This window comes from Microtus pennsylvanicus, chromosome 6 (assembly GCF_037038515.1).
Source record: "Microtus pennsylvanicus isolate mMicPen1 chromosome 6, mMicPen1.hap1, whole genome shotgun sequence".
NCBI lineage: Eukaryota > Metazoa > Chordata > Mammalia > Rodentia > Cricetidae > Microtus > Microtus pennsylvanicus.
The window spans coordinates 58,232,570-58,244,932 of NC_134584.1; the positions used below are offsets into that span (position 1 = coordinate 58,232,570).

A 12,363-nucleotide genomic window follows, 5' to 3' on the forward strand; every position below is an offset into this window, starting at 1 on the left:
AAATAACAACACACAAACTGTATTCATTTAAACACTGCCTGGCCCATTTCTATTAATGTGTGTAGCACCGAGGTGCGCTTACCGGGAAGATTCTAGCCTACGTCCATCCTGGGTAGGAGCTTCATCGCATCTGCCCCTGAGAGCTGAGCTATGGTGTCTGAGATCACTTCCTCTTCCTCCCAGCATTCTGTTCTGCCTACTCCACCCACCTAAGTGATGGCCTATCAAAATGGGCCAAGGCAGTCTCTTTATTAGCCAATGACCTTCCTCCATCAGGCATTGGTGGGACACACCTTTAATCTCAGCACTTGAGAGGCAGAGGCAGGCTGATCCCTGAGTTTGAAACCATCCTGATTTACATCATGAGTTCAGGACAGTAGGGCTACAGAGAGAAATCCTGTCTCAGAAAAAAAAGGAATGGCATTGGCAGTAACATTAATGTAGAATATTGTTCTTCCTGCACTGCACCACTGTAGAGTTTCTGTTTGTCTCCCAAATGATTTATGCTGGTAAGAAAAAGAATGGCAGGGTGGATTGTGAAATTCTTCCGTGTTAAAGTCATCATCAGTCATGTTTGTAATTCTCGTAACTCCTATAATAATGTACTGCACAGAGAAAATACCTAAGAGCAAAAAGTGATACAAAGTACAACTACACTTGTATGGGAAAGGCCTTTAAGTTTTCATAGCATGTGTGTTTTCCTTATTATTATGGAAGTCACAAGTTAACAAAGCTGTCAATTTTGACCTAAATGTTATAGAACACTATGACTAGGCAAACAAACACAGAGCCACATGTTACATAACAATTGAAGCCACAAAGTACCATTGCTATGGTCTTCTTTAAACCTTTGCCCTTAACAAAGTAAGACAATCTAGTATAAAATATTTTTGTTTTATTTAAGTAAGTCGTTCTGGGCCCAAAATCAATACTTAAAAAAAAATCTAAGGTATATGTCTAATCATTTGTTTTAGTTTACTTAGTACATATGTAGGAACTGAGGAGACTAGGATATCTAAATAAACTGCCATTTAATAAACTAGTTAAAGAAATCACTTTAGTATAATATAACACAACAGATTATAAAGAAACCCATACAAGTTTCTCTTCCTTTGCCATTTAAAAAGCACTACAAAAGTTGGTTATAGTGGTACATACCAGTAACCCTAGCACTTGCATGCAGTTGGTTCTTTTTTACTCTTTGCTCTGTGTGGGCCTGCCTCCCAGCTCCCAAATAAATACAGAGTCTTATTCTTACTTATGATTGCCTGGTCTTAGCTTGGCTTATTTCTTGCCACCTTTTCTTAAATTATCCCGTCCTCTTTTGCCTTTAGGCTTTTGCCTTTCTATGTACCTTTCTTTACATTTTTACTCCGTGGCATTCTGTGTAGCTGGGTGATTGATTCCTGGAGATCCCACTCCTTTCGATCGCTTCTCCTCTATTTTATTCCCTCTGTATGCCAGTCCCGCCTAACCATTTTCCTGCCCAGCTACTAATTGCTCAGCTCTTTTTTAGACCATCAGGTGTTTTAGTCAGGCACAGTAACACAGGTTCACAGAATTAAATAAATACAATATAGAGAATGCAGCACATTTTTGCATCGTTAAATATTCTGTAGGAGAAACAAAATGTAGCACACCTTCAACTAATATTCCACAGCACTTGGGAGGCTGAGGCAGAAGTATAGTTAGTCTAGACTACATAGTGCTGACCTTGTCAAAACATAAACAAATCATTCAGTCAATAAATAGATAATAACAGCACTGAAGGATTTTCTAATGAGTCTGTCATTGATAGGAAATATAGTGTAATCATGGCATACAACCAAGTATTTGTGTTGATGTCAGAAGTACAGATGTTTTTGTTCATCAGCAAATCTTCATGTTATTCTTACTCATTTGTCATTGATTTCAAAGCACATGCAAAAGAAATTTTGGATGTTTGAATTGTCTTGTAAATGTAATAATTATAGCTTCCCTTCAAGAATTGAAAAGCTATTTTCCCAATAGTTAAAGCACTTGTGTAAAGAAAGACAGATTGTTATCAGGACCGGGGCCCTTCAGTGAGTTGCAAAGATAAAGGCCTCTGCAGGTGAGTTTGATGTGCATAGCTGAGCATTTCCAAATCTAGAATCCAGGGAGGATTCTAGAAGTCTAGGCTATTTCACAGATGAGCCAAACTGTTTATCCTAGGGAATGCTGTCTCACTCAGTAGGTGAGGACCAAAGAGCAGTCAGGGTCAATAAATGGTGCCTATTTGTAAAGCATTCCTGATAAGTGACTGTGTTATGCCTCCTGGGATGAAGCCATAGGTGTGAAAGTCCCTCTGTGTGCTCTGTAAACAGCTGCTGTAGACGTCTCTCTCCTTAACTGCTTGCTTATCGCTGCTTGGTACAAAGTTTAGTCTGCCTTGGTGAAGAAACTCCCTGAACTCAGATCTGTGGCTTGTAGTCACCACAGAAAAAGGGACTGTTGATCAAAAATTGGAAATACTGGTTTTAAACTGATATAGATATGAATGATTTGCATTGGTATGGATTTTAAGGTCAATTTTGTTATATGTATATGTATTTCTGATATTGATTAAGGTATTGTGATTGTGTAGTTCATTTAAAAATGTAATGTATATAGGTTGTTAATGGATAACCATCAATAATGGTCAAGCTTGTAGTCATGTTAGATTTTCTAGATGTGCATAGATATATTTCAGATAGGCATTCTTCATATCTTTCAAAGACTGCAAAATATGGCATTTAAATGTTATAATAACTTAGGACTTTTCATGACAATGAGACATGTCTGCTCCTGGCAGTACCAATTTACTTTGAGAGGAAGATGAGCATCAAAGAGGCTCTTTATGGAGTTTGATAGCCATTTCAGCAAGAAACTGCTCTTGTTTGGACTGATGCATGAACTGGATACAAAGAACCTGCAGAAAGACGACTGCTGAACTTGCCTAAGGGTGAGATGGTCTTTCGGGGTTCCTGATTCATGAAAGAGTCTGCGAGACATTCTGCAGGACACAGCAGATAGTGACTGAACTACCTTTAAAATTTCCTGCTTCATGGAAAAGTCTGCTGGATACTATGGGCCTGAAGGCCAAAAATGGATGCCCCAACGGTAAAGAGGAACTTTGGGTGACTGTACAGGCAGCGAGATGTCTCTGTTATTTCTAGAGTTTTGGATGTTGCATACCTCTTGTTTACTTAGGTAGTATTATATCCTTCTGGAGTCTTTGATGGAATTGAAGAATGGTTATTTCTAGTTATGGTTTTTCTTAGTTATGATAAAAAATAGATATAAATATTGTAACTGTAATTCTTGCTTGGTAACTGTCTTGCTATATGTAATCTTACTATGTTAAAGTTAAAGCCTTTCTTATTTGTTTAAAAAGAAAAAGGGGAAATGATATGGGAGTCTTCTGTTTTGTGTTGATTTCATTGGTTAATTAATAAAGAAACTGCTTGGTCTTTGATAGGACAGAGAATTAGGTAGGCAGAGTAAACAGAACAGAATGCTGGGAGAAAGAAGCTGAGTCAGGCAGTCGCCATGATTCTCCCACTCCAGACAGACGCAGGTTAAGATCTTTCTTGGTAAGCCAGCTCGTGTTGCTACACAAAATATTAGAAATGGGTTAGATCAATATGTAAGAGCTAGCCAATAAGAGGTTAAAACTAATGGGCCAAGCAGTGTTTAAAAGAATACAGTTTCCGCGTAATTATTTTGGGTAAAGATAAGCCGGGTGGCAGAATGCAGCCCGCCGCTCCATTAACATTAAACTAGCTGGTTAAATAAACCCTGGCGCTATAGATATTTTAGATCAGGCCTTGAAAAACAGGAACAACAAAAAGAACCAAAACAAAACAAGAAACCCAGGTCTTTCCGAGGTGGCAGTCACATATATTCGCTGTTAAGACTTGTTCTTGGTTAAGAGAGTTAGCGTTTTGAACATTCATTTTCTTTTATGTCTATGTTGCCCATATATATGTCTGTGCACCACTCGTGTACCCAAGGTGCTGCCCTCACCCCCAGAACTGGTATGGGCTGCCACATGAGTGCTGGACATTGAATTTGGGTCCTCTGAAAGAGCTGACAGTGCTGCTAACTCATGAGCCATCTCTCCAGCCCCAGAAAGTCAGTTTTGAAATCTGTTTGAAGACATCGATGTGCCATGATCTTAGGGCATGACTAGAATCCAACAGCTCACAGGAGGAACAAAGCCACCAGGAACAGTGATGATCCACTTGAGTTCCCCATTTTAACTGTGCTACGTGGATATTTCATGCTATGCATTATTTCTATCACAATCTGACTAAGAGTGTTTAAGCCTAGCAATTTCTGTCACACAGGTAATATGTGATAGGACTAGAATTCAAATTCAGGCAGTGAAAAGGGGAGGAGGGAACAGGGGCCTGGAGTCTTAGCTTCTGTGATCAAGAACACACTCCTACTCATGTGAGTGAGGCAGAAGAGAAAGATAGGAAAAATGGTGGGGGCCGGGGAGGGAAAGCATCCTGGCCTAAGAGTGTCTCAAGTTCTCCTGTCTTCGCCTCCCTTCTCCTTACAGGTGTAAGGATTAAACCCATGCCACTGCACCTGGTTACTAAGCCGGTTCTGAGGATTCAAACTTAGGTCTCAGATTTGCATGGCGAACACTTAAGTCCACTGCTCCATCTCATTAGTCTTCTTGTCAATTAAAAAGCTATGCTAAGTATTTTTGCATACAAACATCTCTGTTCTAAAGTACATCTTTAGATATTTTCAAAGGGAAAATCACTTAATTCGGTCATATGAAATTTGTAAGGTTCTTGATACGATTTGACAACTTTCGAAAGATCTACTTTATATGCAAAATTTTTCCTAACTTATATCCACACCAGCGTATGAGAGTATCTGCATCATTTTCACCAATGGAATTCATCCACAAGTTAAGCAAATTGGTAAATCGGGTTTATAGAGAATACACTACTTCTGTCTTTGTTATTATTGAGTTTGAATACGAATAAAATGTGGTAGTAATTTATGCAATTTTGTGAATTGATGTACATACACTATTAAGTGTTGATGTTTTCTTTATTTTTAAATGTCTCTTTTCGGTCTTTAAGCTATACTATATAGATACTTTGCCCCTTATATGAATTTGTATAAATGGGTTCCTGATTCTGAATTGAGGTTCCGAAAGGCGAGGGACCCATTTTATCCGTGAACAGTGTTCAAAGTAGAGAATTAGAGAAAAGTCATACTGAAATGGATTAACTAAAATACTGAGGAGCCCTGAGGCTGCACCTGCAAAAACACTACAGGTCTCCCAAGTGGCGGGAGGCAGTGGGAAAATAGGTAGGCCATGAGACCATGGAAGGGAGGAAGGGAGGGAGGGAGGGAGGGAGGGAGGGAGGGAGGGAGGGAGGGAGAGAGAGAGAGAGAGAGAGAGAGAGAGAGAGAGAGAGAGAGAGAGAGAGAGAGAGGATAAGGGGATGAGACTCAGGCTGCAAGCAGATAGGAAGATCTGCCTGCCTCAGCGGAAGGGGGAGGGAGTGGGCGTGGCATGTCTCTTAAAGAGACAGAATACACTGTATTTTGTGGAATTATTCTTAAAATCAATAAGGTAATGTAAGTAAAACATCTCTTATGCATTATCAGTCATAGAACATATAAATCATATCACGCAACCAAAAGATTTACTCGAGCTAAAATCACACAGTTCCATCTCAAGAGTAGGAAAACGAAAACTGGAGAATCAAAATCTCTGAAGGATCAAAGACTATAGCTGCAAATTGCAGATTGAGGATGTAAAGTCTCTGAGAGCAAATCGCAGCGATAACGCAATCTTGAAAGCAGAGGCGCACCAGCTGTCCCCGAGAAGGTCCGGATCCCAGTTTTCTCTTCTTCCGCTTTGAATTTTAGAAAACTTGGGGTGAAAATAACGAAGGCCGAAGCAGGCAGTAGTGTCAGCTTCTCCTTCGGAGAGGTCAGCTGGCTTCTGTTTTTTAGACAGCAGCAGCTCTAAAGGCCACAACCGGATGGCAATGCAGAAGTACAGCCAAAGGGCAGGGCGCGGTCAGAGGCGCCAGCCGGGTCCACTCTGTCGCGGGGAAGACTTCTGGGAGCTGCCGGGGGTGAGACACGGTGTGAGCCGCTGGTGTGACGGTGTAAACCGGAGCTAGGCTGCGGCTCGGGTCGCCCCCGAGCCCAGGGACACACAGGACTGTGGACCACGACACAGCAACGACATTCCACCCTGAAGACAAGAAACTCAGCCACTTCCGGCGCGCCAGCTCGGACCCGAGCAGTGCGCATGCGCAGACGCCTAGCCTCCCGGAGGGGGCGTGGCAGCTGGGAACCTTCTCCGCGCCTGCGCGCCGCTCGGCTGGGTCGGCAGGGGACGGGCACTGGGTCGGCAACGCGCAGCCCCGGGTGTCTTGATCGGGTCTCTCTTCACGCCTCACTGCGGCGTCGCGACGAGTCCCCGAGAGCTCGGCGGGGTGCGGGGAGGTAAGCGCCCCGGAGCCGCCGCCGGCCTCTCAGCGTCCTGCGGGCGGAGGGGCGGGGTGGCCGCGGGCTCGCTGGGCTCCGACAGCCGGGCCTTGCCTTCCTCGGAGACTAGCCGGCCGCCCTGGGCGCTGAGCAGCCGGGATACCCGACCCCACCGCAGGCCCGGCCCGGAGTGCACTGGCCCCCGCGAGTCCGCTGCCGCTTGACGCCGCCTCCGTCGCAGGGATGCACCAGTGTCCTCTCCCGCTGCCTTTTCTTTAGTGCCTCTGAAGTCAGAGGTGGCCTGACTTTTAGCCGTTAGCCTGTTTGTACGACCGTGATTGCAAATGACTACATTTTAGACCCACGTTCTTGCTTGGACAGGTCAGAAAGCCGGCCCTTGAATTTAACATTACGTTCATCTTTTTGTTCAGTGAATAATTTAGTGATGTCATGTCATTCGGTTCTGTCATTTACTTATCTGAGTTTGGCGTTTCTTGAGTTGGCAAAAGTTTAGTGGTTTGATTCAGTCGAGCTCTGATATTTCACGTAACTTCTCTCTCTCTCTCTTCTCTCTCTCTCTCTCTCTCTCTCTCTCTCTCTCTTTCTTTCTCTCTCTTGGGTATTAAACTACATATTTAGCGGTAAGCTGTTTTAAAATTACAGCAAGGAATAAGGAATAATAGCGTTCTAGCTTGCAAAAGTAACCAGCCGCTGAACATTTTGACATTTTTCTTTGTCCTTTTTGCCCTCGTTGCATTTTGAACTTAAGGATCAGGTTGCTTGGCCTTCCCATGTTTTTAAAAGCATTACACATATACCGATCATCCTTTTACTGTACACATATAAGCAAAAGCATCTTTTGAAGTTGCTGCCTCGCAGATAAAACTAAACTTCTTTTATCCCCAGTCATAATACTGTGTTACACATCCCCTATGATTGAGAGCAATGACAATTGAAAAATGTTGAGGAAAAAATAATTGTTCATGCAGCATAGTTACCGTTTCGGAAATTAAAACTCAGAAAATTCTTTTTTTCATGTATTCACCTAAAAATAGTATTATAATGAAGCATGGTGGATCATGACCATAATCCCAGCAAGTAACTGTAGAGAGGCAGGAGGATCGAGCTACAGACTATCCTGTGTACACAGTAAATTACTGTCCCCAAAATAAAGCTAGATAAAAGTAAGAGCATTATTGTACTTGCTAAGTATCTCGATTAAAAATCAACTATCTTTCCAAAACTAAGTTTAGGGGCCAGGTGGTATCGTTTTACCTGGAGGCAAGTTACTTTTAATATCTGGCGTCATAGAAGACAGCTGAATTCTTGTATTTCTTAGTTTGTCCTGGTGCGCTGACTTGTTTAGATTAAGGTACAGGAAGAAAATCTGTCTTCGCCTAGTTACATGATTAGAAAAGAGACGATCTGGAAGCATGAGAAAACTGATTTAAGATTTCTTCTATTAAATAACCTATTATCTTGTGCTTCTCACTTGCAAACTTTGCGCATTCAAAGTTTCTTGTGTTCCGGGGCACAGGTGCTGGTGTTTTTCTGCAGGTTGAATGGCTAGGTCCTGCCCCTCGCCCCTTTGTATTGTGATAGACATAGTAATTAATTTGGATGATTTTCATAATTTTCTGTTGTGTTCCCATGTCATTTATTTGAATTTATTTCACCTAATGATTGACAAAGTGTCTGTATATTTTTCAGTAGTTTTGAGTTATTTTCGTGAATTTAAAGAGAGAATTGGAATCCCCCCAGACCATTTCTACATATTGTTGTGTCTATTGCCTGAGAGGCAATATCACTTTCTGTCAGTAGCAGTTGAGATTCTTTCTTAAACCTCACACCTCGCCAACATTGAGTGCTTTATTATAGTAAAGAAACTTTATTTCAACTTAGTAAGTAACCCATGGTGTTTTTAAATCTTAATTATTTAATGTACATTAAACTTTTTATGATCATATTATGTTTTTCCATATAATTTGTTTTACCCACTTACAGTCTTGTGTCCAAGTGCCTTCTAACAGATGTTTTATAGTGTAAGGCTTCATTATATCACTTTTAAGGAAAATAAATTTTATCTTTTTCTACCTTGTTTACAAAAGTGTATGCCTTTTTCTTTTTAAAAACTCTTCATCTCTGAAATACTCACATAAATACCTCTGCTAGATTTTGTTTGGTGTTTATTTCTCCATATTTCCCCTTTGTTAATATCTTAACTTATTTGTAGAGAATAGTTTTATATTGTACAGAGTTTTGTAATTTTCTTTCCTTCAACACTGCATATTGGATATATATATATTGGATACAGAAGCGTGTGTAACCCAGGGCATAGTTTTATCCCAGTAGGTTTGGGGGATCATTAGTTGTCTAATAGACTCCTGTACTCTTGTATTCTTTCCCTAGGTCACTTCCTTTAACAGCTATATTTGCCAATTTTCAAATCTCTGTCTCAGACTCTTCTCTGCATTCCAGGTCCTTACATTCAACAGCCTCTTGGACATCTCCCCCAGGATGTTCTCAAGGTACTTGACACAGAGTTCAAAGTGTCTCGCTTCTTCCTGCTCGTCTTGAATAACCTGTGATAGTCAGTGTATCTCCATTGGTCTACCCAGTCACCCACAGTGGACGCCTCTTGTTAGTTCCAGCCTTCTCCTTTGCTTCAGTCTCCAAAAGTTCAGATCCTTTAACTGCTTTTGTTTCTTCTCATCCTCATGTCCTCACCATATCTCACCTTAGCAATTTTAGTGTTACTTTTTTCTTATTACTCTTCCCTGTTACTACCAATTTTTTAAAACCGTAAAGAGACTTTTAAAACCATTTTTAAAAGTGAGTATTATAAAAAATCTTTTGGAAATCTGAGAGTATATAAATGGCTAAGTTAATGAAACTATCTCAAGTCTTCGTTGGATGGGCAAAATGGTGGGTAAAGGTTCGTGCAGCCGTAGTCTGACAGCCTGAGGCGTTTGCTTCCAGGACACATGATAGAAGGACAAAATTATTCCACTTCTGAAAGTTTTCAGCTGACCTCCACACCCACACAGATAAATAAATGAAAGTAAACAAGCAGCTCATTCTCAAGTACAGGAGATTTAAAAACAGTCTTGTCAGTGCTTCTTCACATAAACTTTAAAATAAAGAGTATATTGTACATTTTGTTTGTTTCTTCTATTTATATTAGATTGCTAGACCAAAAGTACTTTCTATTTGGTTGAAATGAGTAAATCCACACCTTACTAGTACTTCGTGTTAAAAAGTATCAATGTAAATATTTGCATTGTCATACCTTTTACAAATTGTTGAATTGTGTCCTGTACTTTTTCCACTTCAAATAATATAATGCTTAGCAGTGTGTTACTATGTTGAGATGCTCTGTAAATAGATGTTCTTTAATGCAGTCTTTGGTTTGTTTGTTTGTTTTTTAAAAAACCCTCTGGATTTTACTAATGAGAAACTGTTTTTAGAACTTTTGGTGATAGTTTTTATTTGTTTGTTTGGTTTTGATTTTTGAGACAGGGTTTCTCTGAGTAGCCCTGGCTGTCCTGGACTCACTCTGTAGACCAGGCTGGCCTCAAACTCAGATTCCCTGCCTATGCTTCTCAAGTGCTAGGTGTGTGCCACCACCACCCAGCTGGTAGTAGTTTTTTGGTTTTTGTTTTTTTAATACATTCTGTATTCAGAGTTCCTTTACTCTTTTATTTAAATGATACTAAAGGTGTATAATGAAAAGCCCAGTTACCCTTTCTTGCTCTTCTTACTCAGAATTCTACTCTCCAGAGAAACCATCTTAGTCTAGGCTCCCTCCGTGAATCATAGACCATAGAAAATGGTTTCAGCAACTATTTCCCAATCCTTCCATGGATAATACAAATAATAATAAGTACTTTACATGCCCTCGAATGGAGTTAATTTGTTACTAGATGGAGATACCGTAGGGCAATTCTCTCACAAAACTGAGGCAGGCTGCTTGAGTGCCAATGACTTCAGATTTTTTTTATCTGCCAGATGTTTAAGTAGCATATTCAGCTATCTAGTTATCTCCCTCCTCACTCCCACCCTATTCTAGTTTGGGAACCATTTTGTGTCATAGTTTATAGGAGTTAGGTTTGCTGCTTCCACTCTTCTCTTTGAACACTGCAATGCCCATTCTTTCCCTGGTATTCTCTAGCTAGTTACTTGTTAACTTTGAGCTACTTTGTGTTTATATCATTATATAATTACTGCTTTCCTAGAGTTACAAGTGACCTTATTTTTTTTGTATCTACCTCTCATCCTCTCATGCATCTTTATGAATGTATTTTATATACACTTTAATGCTTGTGTAACCCTGACTGTCCTGGAACTCACTCTGTTGATCAGTCTGGCTTTGAATTCCGAGCTTTACCTGCCTCTGCTTCCTGAGTGCTGGAACTAAAAGTGTGCGCCACCATGCATTATATTTTTAATGTGTAGTTTATATTCTTTGAGATTTTAACCCCTCAGACAAGATATGATATTCACGTATGAGTAGGTTCAAATGTATACAATAATGTCTTTACTTTGCAGTCTCTCTCATCAGATGTGTGGTGCCTAGCTTCTGTCTCTGGTCCTGCAATATAGCAGTTTTCCTGGGCTACTGTTTTATATCTCGTATGAATTCTATTTGTCTCTCTCTCATGGAATAGCTTGTTTCCTAGACTCAAGGTTTTATCTTTCTTGGAGTCTCCATCATATTTGTAGACCACACGTTTAGGTATATCTAGTCAATTTTCCAACCATCACACTTGGTTGATAGCGTCAGTTGTTACTTCTAGAATTTTAGAGGCATGGCTCCAGTGTTCTTTGTTCTCGTGTTACTGTTGAGAAGTATAATGCTGGAATGATAACCAATTCTGTTACTTCTCTCTAGAAACCTTTATATTTACTCAACAACACACTGTATATGATGGGTACGGATAAAGACACTGAATATCGGGCTAGAGAGATGACTCATCAGTTAAGAGCGCTGGATACTCTTTAAGAGGACCTGGGCTCAATTCCCAGCACATGTGTGGCTCACAACTGCCTATAACTCATCTGATACTGCTTCAGTTATTCATGTGGTACACAGACATACTCATAGGCAAATCACCTATACATGTAAAATAACAAAAAAAATGTGAAAAAAGACACTGAATATATGAGTGAACAAAGTACCAGGCCCTGTCCTTTGGGTGTTTAAACAATAAATGTAGTAACTTCTATAATACCCTACGAGGACATAAAGTGAGTAGTTGCTATAGGAAATGGAAGAGTCCCGTGCTTGTGTTCCTTTTGCTGTTAAACATTTCCAAAAGTCAGTACCTTTTCCTTTCCCTCCGTTCCAGGTAATAGCATCAGCATTTCATTCTGGGATCCCTTACCTTAAAGGTCTTTTGGTTTTTGTCAGGTCTTACTCTATAGCCCTGGCCTAGAACTTACTGTGCAGCCTAGCCAGACCTTGAATATGCTGCAATCCTGCTGCTATAATTCAGTCCCTAGTGCTAGGATTATAGGTGTGAGCCACAATTCTTGGCTAGTAAATGTTGTCATTGTGTACATTGCGGTGTGTTCTTTGTGGTGTAAAGTTCTATGGGTATGTCCAGCACCTTTTCTCTGGGTTAGCCATTGCAGTATCACACAATAGCTTCATTCCCATGAAACATCTACTGGATCCAGCCCTCTCTAGCCCTCCTGACCATTGGCAATCACTGGCATGTTCATTATCTCTATAGTCTTACTTTCCCAGAATGATATGTGATGGGATCATAGAGTAAGTATAGATTCTTCTATTTAGCAGTATGCGTTTAGAGATAATTCCTATGCTTTTGTGGCTTGGTTAGCACATTTCATTAATATTATTCGTGTTTCAATCAAAGACACATGGTC

The 12,363-nt window shown here is 40.5% G+C and overlaps 1 protein-coding gene across 4 annotated transcripts in view; it reads left to right on the forward strand.

Annotated features, from left to right (window-relative positions):
• The first annotated feature begins 6,348 nt into the window (after positions 1 to 6,348).
• Positions 6,349 to 12,363, forward strand: part of Zfyve16 (zinc finger FYVE-type containing 16) — a 46,096-nt gene continuing 40,081 nt past the window's right edge. Inside the window, exons 1-2 of one of the 4 annotated variants that reach the window (XM_075976322.1) lie at positions 6,370 to 6,492; positions 8,953 to 9,002. The gene's annotated coding sequence lies outside the window, so the exon portion shown is untranslated. Of the gene's footprint in view, positions 6,493 to 6,767; positions 6,856 to 8,952; positions 9,003 to 12,363 lie in introns of those variants that run through there. The other 3 variants (XM_075976323.1, XM_075976321.1, XM_075976324.1) reach the window with 3 other exon arrangements.